This window comes from Sebastes fasciatus, chromosome 11 (genome assembly GCF_043250625.1).
Source record: "Sebastes fasciatus isolate fSebFas1 chromosome 11, fSebFas1.pri, whole genome shotgun sequence".
Lineage (NCBI taxonomy): Eukaryota > Metazoa > Chordata > Actinopteri > Perciformes > Sebastidae > Sebastes > Sebastes fasciatus.
The window spans coordinates 3,092,571-3,108,508 of NC_133805.1; the positions used below are offsets into that span (position 1 = coordinate 3,092,571).

The following is a 15,938-nucleotide window of genomic DNA, read 5'->3' on the forward strand; positions in this document are numbered from 1 at the left end:
CTACAGATAGACATCGAAACTGTAGTAATGTAGCGGGTATGATGTTGATATACTGTCAATAGATCACCTTCACTGTCTGTTGTTGCTGAGACGCGCGCGGCTCGCGTCAAAAATAGGCGAGACCTCTATTCTATAAAAGAGATGCAGCTGAGATGCGCGTCTCATGCGGGCAGTGTGGCTGCTCTAAACTGTTAACACGGACGCCGAAATAAAAAACACGCCAAGTAGCTGCCACGCGCTCCTGACGTTATATGTGTGTCCACGCTGTAATGGTGGGATGGAGATGAGCAGCTGAGAGCCTCCTCAGCCGGCTGCAAACAGCTGATTGTTGCAGAGTCTCAGGAACCAGGAGACTCACTCTATTGCGCAATGTTCCAGTCCATTAATGAAGGCTGCTGGGTAGTAACCTAATAGAGATGTGGAGGAATGAATAGTCTCCTCTTGTATGTCACCGGAGCTCCTTGGTTTATGCAACGACACAGTCAGGATCACTTAGTTGTTTTGTTGGCTGGTGAGTGAAGCAGATCTTTACCAACATTTGGCTGGAAGCTGGTTTCCAACCCTGGTCACTCAGGATCTCTTCACTGGTCTGTTTTAGAGGTTCTCAGCTCAGAAGTTGTGAATGCTTTCCCTTAACCCAGGAGTCAGCAACCTTTACTATCAAAAGAGACATTTTAGGCAAAAAATAAAAATAAAAATCTGGTTGGAGCCGCAAAACATTTGATCATTGTGATGAATGTAACACAGTTTATAATCCAAGTATATAGTATATAAGTCTAATGTAGTGAGGTCCAAAGAGCAAATTTACTACGGAGTATTAGGGCCACATTGAGGGAAAAAACATCTGAGAGTGAAAAGTCGTAATATTGCGAGAATAAATTCATAACTCTACGAGAGAAAAAAGAAAATAACATTACATAACATAACAAATTACTACTTTATAACATTATGGCTTTATTCTCAGAATATTACGACTTTTTTTCCCCGGAAATTAATGACTTTATTCTCGATATCTCAGATTATTTTTTTTCTTCAATGTGGTCCTAATACTCCGTCGTACCATAGACCTACAACAATGATTAATAAAAATGAAAATGTAAACAAATAAAACAGTTATTCATTTCCATATTTAAAGCTCCACAGGGAGCCACTGGAGAGGAGCTGAAGAGCTGCAGGTTGCTGACCGCTGGGTTAAACCCACCAGACGTAGATAAGTGGAGCTCCAGCTGACGGCTGCTGGTGACCGATCGGTGTGGTATTTGTTGCTGAAGGTGACCAAACTGTAGAAGTTGGTCCTGAAGCCTCTCCTGGTCCTGGTCTTGGTCCTGGTCCTGGTCTTACAGTACACTTTTGCTTATTTTAGCTGGTCCTCAACCTTTATTCCTTAAGGGACACCTTTTCTATCATTGAGTAAACTGACTATGTGACATAATTTATGGATATTTCATATTATATTCATAACAATAACAATACAGAACAAATAGTGAACACAATATCTGCAGGGCGTTTGTGTAAAACGAACGATTTGGACGAATTTTGAGCAGATTATTTCCATCACAGATGAGTTTTCCTGTTATTTTAAGGAACTTTTAATACAATTCTCAGTCTGTCTCGACTAAGTGACATATTTTATGAATTTAAATTTTTAATTATTGCAATTCGATATTACGATTTATAGTGATTTTTGTTAACTTTTTTAACACTAGACCATGAGGAACAAGTTGAGTCATACACTTCTAGGGACTTTTAATTTGGAAAATATCTAAATTAATCTAGTAAAAATGTTTGATTTTCAGCATGTATGTAGTCAGAGATGTCCTGAAGTCAAATATATCAGTCATTGTCAGGAACTATTTATTATCCAGCAACCCAGAAATCAAAGAATAAAGACATTTCCCTCACAGATTAGTGGTATTTTCATTTTAATTTATAAAGGACATGTAATGTTTTATACTTCTGATGAATATAATCCAATCAATCTTATTTCCATAGATGTATTTTTTGTATATAGAGTTCCCTTTGTTAACACCTTTATTTTGAAAACTGCCCGGCTCCACCGCCACGTTACCGCGATACGATAACGTTTCCTGTCCGTGACAGAGTTAGCATGCAGCTTTAGCTCTGCTCTGTCTAGCTCTGCTTTTCCTGTCAATGTGTGAAACCCAAAGTGTTTCCATCCTTTACTGGATGTGTAGTGTTTACCACGCTGGATTTAACATGTGAGGGTGCAGGTCGTATCCACGCTGACCCTCCAACGTTTTCTACTTTCTGCGGTTTGTTTTGGTTGACGGATACGGAACGGATATGACGTCACGTTACTCAGACTACAACAATAAAAGCGGTAACTTCCTTCTACCTCCACATAGACTCAAATGAAGCAAAACAAAACTTTTTCCACCCCTATTACTTATTATCATCTATTGGTCATTTTGGGCTGCAATAATCCCCCCAAAAAGTGCCTTGCTTTTAGTTCTGATGCCGGTCCAGTCTGCCCGGCCTTCCTGGTTATTTTTGGTCTGTCAGATGGTTTTGGCTTCACCTTAAAGACGAGCAGTTTGAACCCAGAACAAAAACCTCTTCCTCTCACCTGCTGGCCGACTCAACGCTTTGTTTCCATTCCTCTTCTGCTCATTAAACTCGGAGACGAAGAAGAGAGACCGAAGAGGCTGACTCACTCTCCGGCTCCTCCAGAACGCGTGTTTCTCTGCAACACAACATATGCAACTTCCAATATGGCTGCTCCATATGGGCTGCTGCTGTCAAGAGCTGCACTGAAATCACATGTAAACATTTTTCATCAGCTAATATCACACACACACACAGACACACACACACACACACACACACACACACACACACACACACACACACACACACACACGCACACACGCACACACGCACACACGCACACACACAAAAAACAACTTCCACTGACAAAATTCATCTGATGAGTGGTTCAGTGTGAAATCGTCTCAGCTCACAGGAAGTGACGACTCGAAACGCCGCATGTTTCTGAACGTATGATGTCATGAGGTAGATAAGACGGAGCGATAGAGAGGTGATCAGGTAACTCAAGGTCGAGGAAAGCCCACTAACTTTATTGTCCATTTTTTTTCTGTTCTAAATGTACCTTAAAGGGAGATTAGTCAAGTATTTAATACTCTTATCAACATGGGAGTGGATAAATATGCTGCTTTATGCAAACGTATGTATATATTTATTATTGGAAATCAATTAACAACACAAAACAATGACAGATATTGATCCAGAAACCCTCACAGGTACTTACTGTATGCATAATGTATATGTAGTATATATACTTACTCATGTATAATACAATATATAAATTAATAGATATAAAACGTAAATAATTAATTATAAAAAATAAAAATTGAAAGAAATGAATAAATATGAAAAAAATTAAAATCAAAAATACATATAAAAAATAAGAATGTAAAATAAAAATAGATAAATAAATGTAAAAAAAAAAAAGAAGAAAATGTAAAAGAAAAAATAAATAAATAGATGGATAAATAAATAAATATAACAAATTTAAATCAATTAACAACACAAATCAATGACAGATATTGTCCAGAAACCCTCACAGGTACTGCATTTAGCATAAAACAATATGCTCCAATCATAACATGCAAACTGCAGCCCAACAGGCAACAACAGCTGTCAGTGTGTCAGTGTGCTGACTTGACTATGACTTGCCCCAAACTGCATGTGATTATCATAAAGTGGGCATGTCTGTAAAGGGGAGACTCGTGGGTACCCATAGAACCCATTTACATTCACTGATCTGGAGGTCAGAGGTCAAGGGACCCCTTTGAAAATAGCCATGCCAGTTTTTCCTCGACAAAATTTAGTGTAAGTTTGGAGCGTTATTTAACCTCCTTCACTACAAGCTAGTATGACATGGTTGGTACCGCTGGATTTATCAGGTTTTTCTAGTTTCAGATGATACCAGTATCTTCACTCTAGCTTTAAAACTGAGTCGCTACAACCTAAAAATCACAAGTTGCGTTAATGCGTTAAAGAAATTAGTGGCACCTTATTAACGCGTTAACTTTGACCTCCCTGACAAACAGCCATGTGTTGGCTAAATGTTGTTTTTTCCACCTGAAACAAACAAAAGACACAAAAACAAACGACCTGCATGGTTGTAATTTGTGTGAACTGATCCTTTAAAGTGATTTTATTTTACCATTATTGATGCAGGACTTGTAAAAGCAGAGATGACCGTCAACAACAGTTTAAACCACCGCTGAGTTTTACCGGAGCTCTTTGGGTGCTGAGTTTTCGTGCTCAAGGGCACTTCTGTGGTTTGTGTTGACAGTCGGGGGGGGGGGGGGAGAGTTACTCACGCTCTTCACCCACAGATTGTGATAAACAGGCAACACTTCAACGTGACACATCTTGTATAGGAAGGAGAGGGAGGTGGGACGGGGATTAAAGAGCAGAAACAGACGGGTCGACCGAGGTAACGCGGTTATACATGAAGAGGTGGAGAGATGTCAGAAAACCAGCAAACCTGTGTGACGTCCTGAATGGGAAAAAACTACAACAACTGCCTGTTTTATTTGAACAAAACCAACATGAAGAGTTAGACATTTTCACCAGGTCTGTCCTGGAATTACTCAACAAGATCTAGTCATACCAGGGCTGTCAATCGATTCAAATACTTAATCAGGATTAATCCCATAATTGTTCAGAGTTAATTGTGTTACCTGAGCAACTCTTTAAATCTTTCACGCATTAATGCAACTTGCAATTTTTAGGATCTATCGGCTCAGTTTTAAAGCTAGAGTGAAGATACTCATATCATATGAAACTAGGAGTTCAGAGGTCAAGGGACCCCTTTGAAAACGGCCATGACAGCTTTTCCTCGTCAAAATTTAGCGTAAGTTTGGAGAATTATTTAACTTCCTTCACGACAAGCTAGTATGACATGGTTGGTACCAATGGATTCATCAGGTTTTCTAGTTTTATATGATACCAGTATCTTCACTCTAGCTTTAAAATTGAATACTATAATATTAGACACTTTTAATAGAGCTTGATCTTTGTTTTTGCCATGTGCATAAACAACCGTATCATCGGCGTACATCTGAATGTTAACGTCAGAGCAAACCGATGGTAGATCATCTATGTACAGGAGCGTTAGGAGCGATTTGGCCTCCTTCACTACAAGCTAGTATGACATGGTTGGTACCGATGGATTCATCAGGTTTTCTAGTTTCATATGATACCAGTATCTTCACTCTAACTTTAAAACTGATCCGGTACAACCTTAAAATCACAAGTTGCGTTAATGCGTTAAAGAAATTAGTGGCGTTAAAACAAATTTGTGTTAACTTGTTATTATTGTGTTAACTTTGACAGCCCTAATTCAACCAGATGATGTCTCCCGCGATTAATCGACTACTGTTTTGGGAGTAGTTGACCTACTGGACCCATCTATTGATTTTCATTGTACTGGTTCCCATAGAGAGCCCAGTCCCTGTGTGTACGCCCACTGGAGGCCACACTGTGATGGAATGTCAGGTTGCACCAAAGTGCCAAACTCAAGCTCCCGTTACAGGACTGAAGCACTGTGGTACCAAAAATCCGGTTACCATAACAACCCTGTAGAGAGAGTGAAATCCGATCTGCAGCGGAGGCTGAGAGTCAGGTAGAGCAAGCATGTGTGAAAGCAGAGAGAGAGAGAGAGAGAGAGAGACAGATAGGAGGGAAACATGAGATGTTGGACATCAGCAGCTTCGGTGGCAGATCAGCGGTGAACCTTGGCCCTCATCCTGGCATCCAGACAAGCCTGACAGGAGGACTCCTTCCCAGAATGCACGGCTGTATAATCGCCCCTCCCTCCCGCCTCAGTTGTGAGGAATGTTGATGTTGTTGTTTTTACCGGAAAACAACGACAGCGAGCCGTGGGCGCAAATCAGGGCTGTCAGATAGAACCCTTGTGTTGTCGGTGTCGGTGATGTTCAGCCTTTCAGATCTCTGTGAGGAATTACATGCTGCTCTGCAGGTGGAGGCCGTTCTGCAGCCCCCAGTCTCATTGGATTAGTGTCAGACATGCATCGCCCCCTCCCAGACCGCCGCAGTGACACGGGTTAAACGCTCTTTACACCAGGAGGGACACTTTAACCCTCTGACACCCACAACAGACCTGTTTTAGTCTTTTTTTTAGGGGGTCCAGGGGGTCTTTAGGGGGAGATAGCAGGTCAACAGTAGATGTCACATAGAAGTGGTGAACATCATCTGAAAGCTGGCAACCTAAAGATTAATATGAGATGCAGCTCAGCACTGTGGCTCAAGGTGTTCTAGTCATTGATAAGAAATAATCATGAATTGTGAGAGTGTTTAAAGGCTAAAAATGTGTGATTAATTTGCGATTAATTGCGATGATCTATTTAAATTGATTGACAGCCTTAACAAGGTTTATTATTAAAATAATAAATCAGTAACGTGGACAAAAAAAAATCTTCAAAATTAACAGAATTTTGTATTTAATATTAAAATAATAAATCGTACACTAGTAATTTGGTAAAAAAAACAGGGTGCGTCCCCTCAGGTTTAGTTGTCGTAGCGCGTTATGTTTTTTGGGCGCTTTTTTTCTCTTCGCCGTGTCTCCGGTCCAAAACAAACTGAAACACGATGCAGCGTGCGAATGCGTCATTGTGCATGTGTAACTATCGGAAAGCATCAATACAGAGGAATCGATAGACACGGAGGCGTGAGATGCCGAGGAATCGGACAACTAGGAATCGGTTCTCTGTTCCCATCACTAGAGTTCTCCCTATCTGTCAAAGTGGTGGATGTCCTGACGATCTTATACCAACAATTCCACCACATTTGGCGGGTGGCGGGTGGCGGGTGGCGGGTGGCGGGTGGCGGGTGGCGGGTGGCGGGTGCTAATTTAAGACCCTGAGCCCTGATAACAATAATATGATGCTTAACATGCAAATATTACCATAGTGGACTCAGCTGAGTTGTCTTCTCCTCTTTCTCAGCAGAACCTAATTTAAAGTCTTTCTGTCTGCCGTCAAACTGAAACAAAAGAAAGCCGACGAGTTTCCACTTCGCTGTGAATCTGCTCCGATTTTTGCTGAGCCTACAAAAAAAAGCTATTTTTACCTCCACAGAAGACGACCGAGCACATAATTACCTCAAAACCTCAGCGAATTACCGTCTGAATCGAGGCTGAACGAGATTAATGTCACACCTAAATGTCACATCTGTCTCTCCGGACGCAGCCGTCCGTCTCCTTTTTCTTCCCTCGGAGCAACACGTTAATATGCATTCAGTAGATATCCGGAGTGGTCACGTTGTTACCTTATCAGTGGAAACAGCCAGTGGAAACGTGTCTCCACTGCCGACGTGTCCTTGTTGTGTCCTTTGTTTTAATTCTTCTGTTCCTGCGTGAGGAAATGGGTTCTAATGCATTTAATAAATCAACAAACACGCCTGAAACCTCCTTGTAGAGACAGCAGACCTTAGATCTGATCTGTGCCCCGCTGACACTGAACAAACTAAGACCAGTTATGCCGTCTTTGCGGCTCTTAAGATTTGGAGCAAGTTCAAGGTTCATTTTAATTATAATCAAGCCCTTTCTTTGGGCTCTTTTTTGGGTGAAGCTTCGTTTCCTGCCTCCCTCATTGACTCAGGAAGAAGGTGGTTGATTTGGCGACAGCTTGTTAACAGTAATTCCACTTTGAGGGTGTTTTAACATTAGGTACGTTTTTTTAGTTTCATATGATACCAGTATCTTTATTCTAGCTTTAAAAGTGAGCCCGCTACGACCTCTGAAAGACAGAATAGCGGCCGGGCTCGGGTCCGTCGGAGTGTTAATAACATCCTTTACTTGACAGCTGATTCTCCTTAAATGTGAAAAGACCGTCTCCATCTCAGTGTCGGCTAGAGGACGTAATGGCCCTTTATTGTCCCCTGATGTTATTCATGTGTGGGACTAGTGTAACTTTAGGTATGTGTGACACGTGAACCTGTGAGAATGGCTTGTTTGCAGATGTATTCTCACTAAAACTGTTTGAATAATAACGGCAGACTACAGCTTCCTGGACTTTTTAACATAGTGGAGTTGGAGACTGCGTGCAGCTCATTAGAGGCTACGAGCACTCATTAACAGTCAGTAACCCTAAATAGCACTCGGCTGCAGATTCCACGGGGCGAGAGTCATTTGGTCGCGGCGCTCGACAGCGGGGGGGAAAACACATCAGCTGAGTGCGAGGAGTTAATTGAGCTCCGATGACTCAAAGGGAAGCGTCTCTTATCTCCTCCGCTCTGAGCAAAAACAACACGGTTGCAGTTTTTTGGTGATTATCTTCTAATATTTAGAGTTGGAAGATTAGATGGAGACGTACAGTAAAGTGCATGTTGAGATTCTGTGAAGCACAGCTGACAGTTTCATGTCTCAGCTCGCTGTCCAGAAGCTGACGTTTGATCTTTGTCACCAAAAAGCTGCAGAAAAAGCTGCGTTGGTTTTTCTGTCCTTCCTCAAACACATATATTTTTTTGTAGACTCACCATTTTCCTCCAGCAGGACAAGTGAGGTTTGATAACATGAACTCTCTTTTGTTCACACTCGGGCTGCACCATATACAGCACATCGTTTCAGCATTCACACTGCCATGTGCACATGCACAAATAGATATGTTTTTTATTTCATTTATACAAATTTAATTTGTATTTATTATTAAAGGAATAAATCTTACACCACCAACTTTGCAAAATTAACAGAATTTTGTATTTATTATTGAAATAATAAATCAGTAACTTGCTCAAAAAAAATCCTCAAAATTAACATAATTTCTATTTATTATTAAAATATTAAATGGTACTCCAACAACTTGGTAAAAAATCTTCCAAATTAACAGAATTATTATTTATTATTAAAACAATAAATTGTACATCAGTAACTCAGTAGAAAATCTTGAAATTAACAAAACTTGTAGCAACTTGGTAAAAAATCTTCAAATTTAACAGAATTTTTATTTATTATTAAAATAATAAATCGTAACCCAGCAACTTGGTAAAAAAATTCTTAAAAATTATCTGAATATTTATTTATTATTAAAAACAAATAAATCGTACACCAGCAACTTGGTAAAAAAATCTTCAAAATATACAGAATTGTATTTATTATTACAATAGAAAAAATTGTACACCAGCAATTTGGTAAAACATCTTCAAAATTTACAGAGTTTTTATTTATTATTAGAATAATAAATTGTACACCAGCAACTTCGTAAAAAAATCTCCCTTTCAGGTACATTTTGAACACATAAAAATGTGCAATTAATTTGCGATTAATCATGATTAAATACAGCTGTCACGATTGACAGCCCTACCATTCATATATATACTGTATATATAATATATATATATATATATAGTAAAAAAAATATTATTGCAATGTCAGTTTTTTTCCAGTAGTTCAGACTCTTGTTTCCTGCACAGCTGAAGCGTTTAAACTCCTCCATTCCTACGTTCAATCAGTGTAAATGTGCTTCTGTCACTGAAAGACATGCAATGACTCCTCACATGTATCCGATTGATTTCTCATGCAAACAATGATGACTTCGTCCAGGAGGTCTAACACTGAGATAGTGACTTATGCGTATCAGTAAAGTATCGTAGCTTCAGCCAGGCTACTTCTGAGGCTAATAAACCAGCGGGGATCAATAACCGAGCCGGTTGTGGACGTGTGATTAAAATGAGTGAGTGTGATGACGTAAAAAGCAGATTATTATGTGTTTGCATAGAGCCGAGGAGGTGGAGGAAGACCTCGTCATCATACTGCTTCATCACAATAAGACACACTGATCATCAGTGAGACACAGCTGACTGGACGACTCCGACCAGCTGTCTCTGTTTGTCTTCGTACGCCTGTAATCCTCTTTGATTTTGATCTTTGTTTGTCGTTCTGCTTCTCGCTTTGTGTGTTTGTGACGCATCACTTCCTGTGTGGCAGGAAGCAGCGACCAGCTGCGTGTTTACGAGTGTTTTCCATTCAGCAGCAAATGGAAAAGATGTCCTGAACAATCACAGGCTCGGACAGCAAAACCTTCTCAAATGTTCAGTTTTTGTTCCTCGGACTCGACGGGGACTGAAGTGTTGATGTTGCATATTCAGATCAATCGGACACATTAGTTTTTTTTATGTATTAATGAGATTAAAGTGCTGCAAAACAGACACTTATTACCGTTAAAATGTTCTGGATTATTACATACATTCTCATGATAAAGGACAGGAAATTCAGCTTGTGAGTTTACGGCATGTTCATTTCAGATAAACGGGTGATATTCTGTTTCATAAATATCCAAACAGTCATATTTAGAGGTCCCCTCTGCGGTGGAGTTTAACCATTAACAGCCCGTTCATGTTAACCAGCGGTGGACTCGGTTCAGCTCCTAATGGACTCTGCGGTTGTGGTCATTTAGCGTAATGACATTTATCTTCTACAAATGTTGCAGCAGTGGGAGAGTCATTCAGCGGTGGCTTACGGAGAGATGAAATGTAGGTGAAGGCTCAGTTAACTAAGAAATAAACATCAGACACAGAAATACAGCGTGTGTTTCTGTAACGCTGCTGTCGCTTTCTTTAAGATTTATAATATTAAAAATGACACGCAGCATCAGGTTGTTTGTTCAAAAATGACAATAGACCAGTTTTGGGGGACTAACATCATCACACATGAATACAGTTGGGCTCATTGGATCCACAAGAGTCTCAGCTTTACAGTGAGACCCAATTTATGGAATTCAAGACTGTTTAGGGACCCCAGTATGCAGAAAACTGCATGTGATTATCATAAAGTGGGCATGTCTGTAAAGGGGAGACTCGTGGGTACCCATAGAACCCATTTACATTCACATATCTGGAGGTCAGAGGTCAAGGGACCCCTTTGAACATAGCCATGGCAGGTTTTCCTCACCAAAATTTAGCCCAAATTTGGAGCGTTATTTAACCTCCTTCCTGACATGGTAGCATGACAGGTTTTTTAGTTCCATATGATATCTGTATCTAGTCTCTAAAAGACGGTAAAGTCGGTCGGGATCACCCGCAATCCAGCGGGTCTCGGAGGGTTAACCTCACTGGTTAAATTAGATGGATAAAGGGGTCAGAGGCGGCTTCGTCCTGCAGAAGTCCACATTCAGCTCCTTCGTCATGCTGATGTTAAAAATGAAAATAATAGAAATGACTCCGGTTTATCTCCTCCAGCAGAAAGAGTTTAGCCGTTAGAGAGCAGAGCCTGCAGTCGCTCTGACAGTCTGAAGTTACATGTTCATTTAGGAGTCACTCCCACTGTGCTGGCTCCGAGCCAAGGTGATGGAGCTGCCGCTGTCGCTGCCGCTGTCGCTGCCGCTGCCGCTGCAAGGCAGTTACAGTCTGCTGCCAGATCCTGCATAAGACCGTTTAAAACTGAACTTTAGATCCTGCATGTGACCGTTTAAAACTGAACTTTAGATCCTGCATGTGACCGTTTAAAACTGAACTTTAGATCCTGCATGAGATCGTTTAAAACTGAACTTTAGATCCTGCATGAGATCGTTTAAAACTGAACTTCAGATCCTGCATGAGACCGTTTAAAACTGAACTTTAGACAACGAGTTCGTGCAGCTTTTTAATTAATCATTAACATTTTTTTAACCATTTTAACCGCTAGCGTTAATCGGTTAAAATGCTTAATGTCGGTTAAACGGTTAACTATTAACATCCCTAACATCCTTAATCTAAAACAAATTGCATTCAAATCAACATGTAAAAATGTCACACAGAACTGCAAATGCAACGTTCCTACAGGTGTAGAGATACAAGACGCCTGCAGAAGGTCAATACTTGAACACGACGGATCCTCTCTAGCTGTAACCATTTCAGAGTATGATTAAATGTGTTTTATTGCAGAATCAATGAAGGTGATTAGCCGGGTTCTTACTGTACGTGTTGGGTTCTGAGTGTTGAGGCGTTCCTCCGCTCTGCAGGGACTGATGAGAGGACGGTAGACGACCAGCTGTCAAAAAGCACTTATCTGCAGAAAAAGATCACTTTGATGATGGTTGATCAGGAGTTCATAAGATATGAATGAGTGAAGGCTGCAGGATGTTAGGGTTGACTTTGTATTACACACCCAACCCAACACACGTTTGTCTCTGCAGAAATAAATATTGTTGTTGCCTGTTGGGCTGCAGTTTGCCATGTTATGATTTGAGCATATTGTTTAATGCTAAATGCAGTACCTGTGAGGGTTTCTGGACAATATCTGTCATTGTTTTGTGTTGTTAATTGATATCCAATAATAAATATATACATACATTTTCATAAAGCAGCATATTTGTCCACTCCCATGTTGATACGAGGATTAAATACTTGACAAATCTCCCTTTAAGGTACATTTTGAACACATAAAAAAATGTGTGATTTATCGCAATTTGAATTGATTGACGTGGTTTGAACGACTGGACAAATGCTTTTTTTCTATTGAGGACAGTCTGAAAACCAGAGATAAAATACCAGTTCTAGTGCTTGAACACGTCAACCTGTAACCAGCAAGTCTGTCTGTCTGGAGCCGCAAAACATGTGATCATTGTGATGAAGGTAACACAGTTTATAGTCTAAGTATATAGTATATCAGTCTAATGCAGTGAGGGCCAAAGAGACAATGTACTACGGAGTATTAGGGCCACATTGAGGGAAAAAACATCTGAGATTTACAGAATAAAGTCAAAATATTACGAGAAAAAAAACTTAATATTACGAGAATAAAGTCATAGGTTAATGAGAAAAAAAATCATAACTCTATGAGAAAAAAAGTCGTAATATTATGAGAAATAAAGTCATAACTTTACGAGAAAAAAAGTCGTAATATTACGAGAATAAAGTCATAACTTTACGACAGTTTGCTGACCCCTGGTCTAATTGATTAGTTTATTGACAGGAAAATAATCGTCAACTATTTTGATAATCGACTTCGTTAAAGTCATTTTTCATGCAGATTTCCTGCTTCCCTCTGTCTTATATCCTGTTAAACTGAATGTCTTTGGGGTTTTCTGACTGACAGCACAAAGACATCATCCTCGACTTGGACTATTTTCTGACATTTTATAGACCGATTAATCCATTAATCTAAAAAGTCATCTTCAGATGAATTGATAATGATCGTTAGATGCAGCCCTCGCTCTGTGTGGGGGGAGCGGATGTGTTTCAGACTGAAGCCGTCTGAAGCCGTCGTGTCACTGATGCTCTCATGTTTCACGTTTTGCGTCACGCTCGACAATCGCTCATTTCATCGATGATTCATGCGACCCTTTCTGATCCACATTAGTCCAGATGATTTGGCGTTTCCGTGACGATACCGTGGGGATGCGCTCTGTTGTCTTCCTCCCGAGCGCAATTTACCCCAAAACACCAGAACAAATTCAATTGTCCTGCTGTTATCAGTGTTTGTACATGACGCTCCTCCTCTAGCTGCTCTCTCCGTCCTCTCCTCCTTTCCCTGCTCTATTATTCCTTCCTCCTCTCTTCCTCCCCCGGACCCAGACGACTGTAATGCTCGTGGCGCCCAGAGGCTCCAGCCTCCAACATCCCCCCGAGGCCGTTTGCCTCTGACTTCAGCCTGCTTAAGAATGATGCCGTCAGGTTTCATTTACGTCAGGTTGAGCAGCAGAATGCTGTAATGTTCAGGTATGAGTCACTGAGCCGGAATGAAGAGTTTCAGACTGATTATCATCACAAGTTTACAGTTTTAAACACGTATAAAGCTGCTATTGTTTATATACTTACGTTTTTAAGTTAGAATCTATGGCCCCGACCACGGCTCTGATATATCAGTAAGTTAGAATCTAAGGCCCCGACCACGACTCTGAAATATCAGTAAGTTAGAATCTATGGCCCCGACCACGACTCTGAAATATCAGTAAGTTAGAATCTATGGCCCCGACCACGACTCTGAAATATCAGTAAGTTAGAATCTATGGCCCCGACCACGACTCTGAAATATCAGTAAGTTCGAATCTATGGCCCCGACCACGGCTCTGAAATATCAGTAAGTTCGAATCTATGGCCCCGACCACGGCTCTGAAATATCAGTAAGTTAGAATCTATGGCCCCGACCACGGCTCTGAAATATCAGTAAGTTAGAATCTATGGCCCCGACCATGACTCTGAAATATCAGTAATTTAGAATCTATGGCCCTGACCACGGCTCTGAAATATCAGTGAGTTAGAATCTATGGCCCCAACCACGGCTCTGAAATATCAGTAAGTTAGAATCTATAGCCCCGACCACGGCTCTGAAACATCAGTGAGTTAGAATCTAAGGCCCCGACCACGGCTCTGAAACATCAGTGAGTTAGAATCTAAGGCCCCGACCACGGCCCTGAAATATCAGTGAGTTAGAATCTAAGGCCCCGACCACGGCCCTGAAATATCAGTGAGTTAGAATCTATGGCCCCGACCACGGCTCTGAAACATCAGTAAGTTAGAATCTATGGCCCCGACCACGGCTCTGAAATATCAGTAAGTTAGAATCTATGGCCCCGACCACGGCTCTGAAACATCAGTGAGTTAGAATCTAAGGCCCCGACCACGGCTCTGAAACATCAGTAAGTTAGAATCTATGGCCCCGACCACGGCTCTGATATGAGCTGTGTATTGATAAATCCATGGCGCTGTCCGTGGTGCTGAAGTAGCATCTATGTCGATCTACAACATTCTCTCTCTGTATATATATATATATATATATTCTCTATATTCTCTATATCTCTATAGCTGGGGTTTGTCCCCTCTGTTATTAATCTTGGGGGTTTAAAAATGACTTTAAAGTCCTCACAAAGTGCACATTCTCCCTGTTAGTTGTAAAAGGTAACCACGGTAACCACCACAAGGAAACCGAGGAAGTGTATCTCCAGACTGCTCAAATGATAAACAGACGTATATTTCATGTTTATAACCTGCCGGAGCGATGCGGCGGAGCAGCACAGCTGCAGTTCAACAGCTGGCTAACGATGATTCCTGCTCGTTTGTCTCGGAGGTGACGACGAGGTTTTACGGGCTCAAACGGCGGATGCTGGGAAACGGAGTAATAAGCGCGCTCACGCTGAAGTCTCATCAGCGATGAAACATTGCTCATAGTTTTATTGTTATGATGCTCACTGGGTTTGACGGAGTTTGAAGGCGTGTGGTAATTAACACGGGACCAGGGGGATGGGTGATGGTAGACGTGGGCTCTGAACCGCCGCCTTGGCCTCGTTCCAGCGCAAACACACACACACACACACACACGCGCACACACACACACACACACACACGCACACAGCTCAACTAATCATCGTAATGTTATCAGTGAGGAGGAATGATTGTGTTTAGGAGACGGAGGAAACAGTTGGCGTCGTGCAGAATGAGACACAAATATAGTGTTTTCATGCACTTTATCAACTTTGAGCTGTTTAGCTTCCACTTCTTCTTTCAGACATTAATATTACTACACTTTGTTTATTTGCATCTGTAGATTGCTCTTAACTTCACCCAACGTTAGCATTAGATGATGCCTCATTTGCATATTTGAACATAACAATTCAGAAGATTTGTATTAGACCATTACTGGCAATGGTGTAACGCCACTAATATCTTTAACGCATTAACACAACTTGTGATTTTTAGGTTGTAACGGCTCATTTTGAAAGCTAGAGTGAAGATACTGGTATCATATGAAAATAGAAAAACCTGATGATCCATCGGTACCAACCATGTCAGACTAGCTTGTACTGAAGGAGGTTAAATAACGCTCTTAACTTACACAACATTTTTGAGAGGAAAAACTGTCATGTCCATTTTCAAAGGGGTCCCTTGACCTCTGACCTCCAGATCAGTGAATGTAAATGGGTTCTATGGGTACCCACGAGTCTCCCCTTTAC

General features: G+C 41.0%; 1 protein-coding gene across 3 annotated transcripts in view; it reads left to right on the forward strand.

Moving 5' to 3' along the window:
* kcnq3 (potassium voltage-gated channel, KQT-like subfamily, member 3) overlaps nucleotides 1-15,938 on the forward strand; it is a 104,622-nt gene that overhangs the window by 2,392 nt on the left and 86,292 nt on the right. The window lies entirely within an intron of this gene.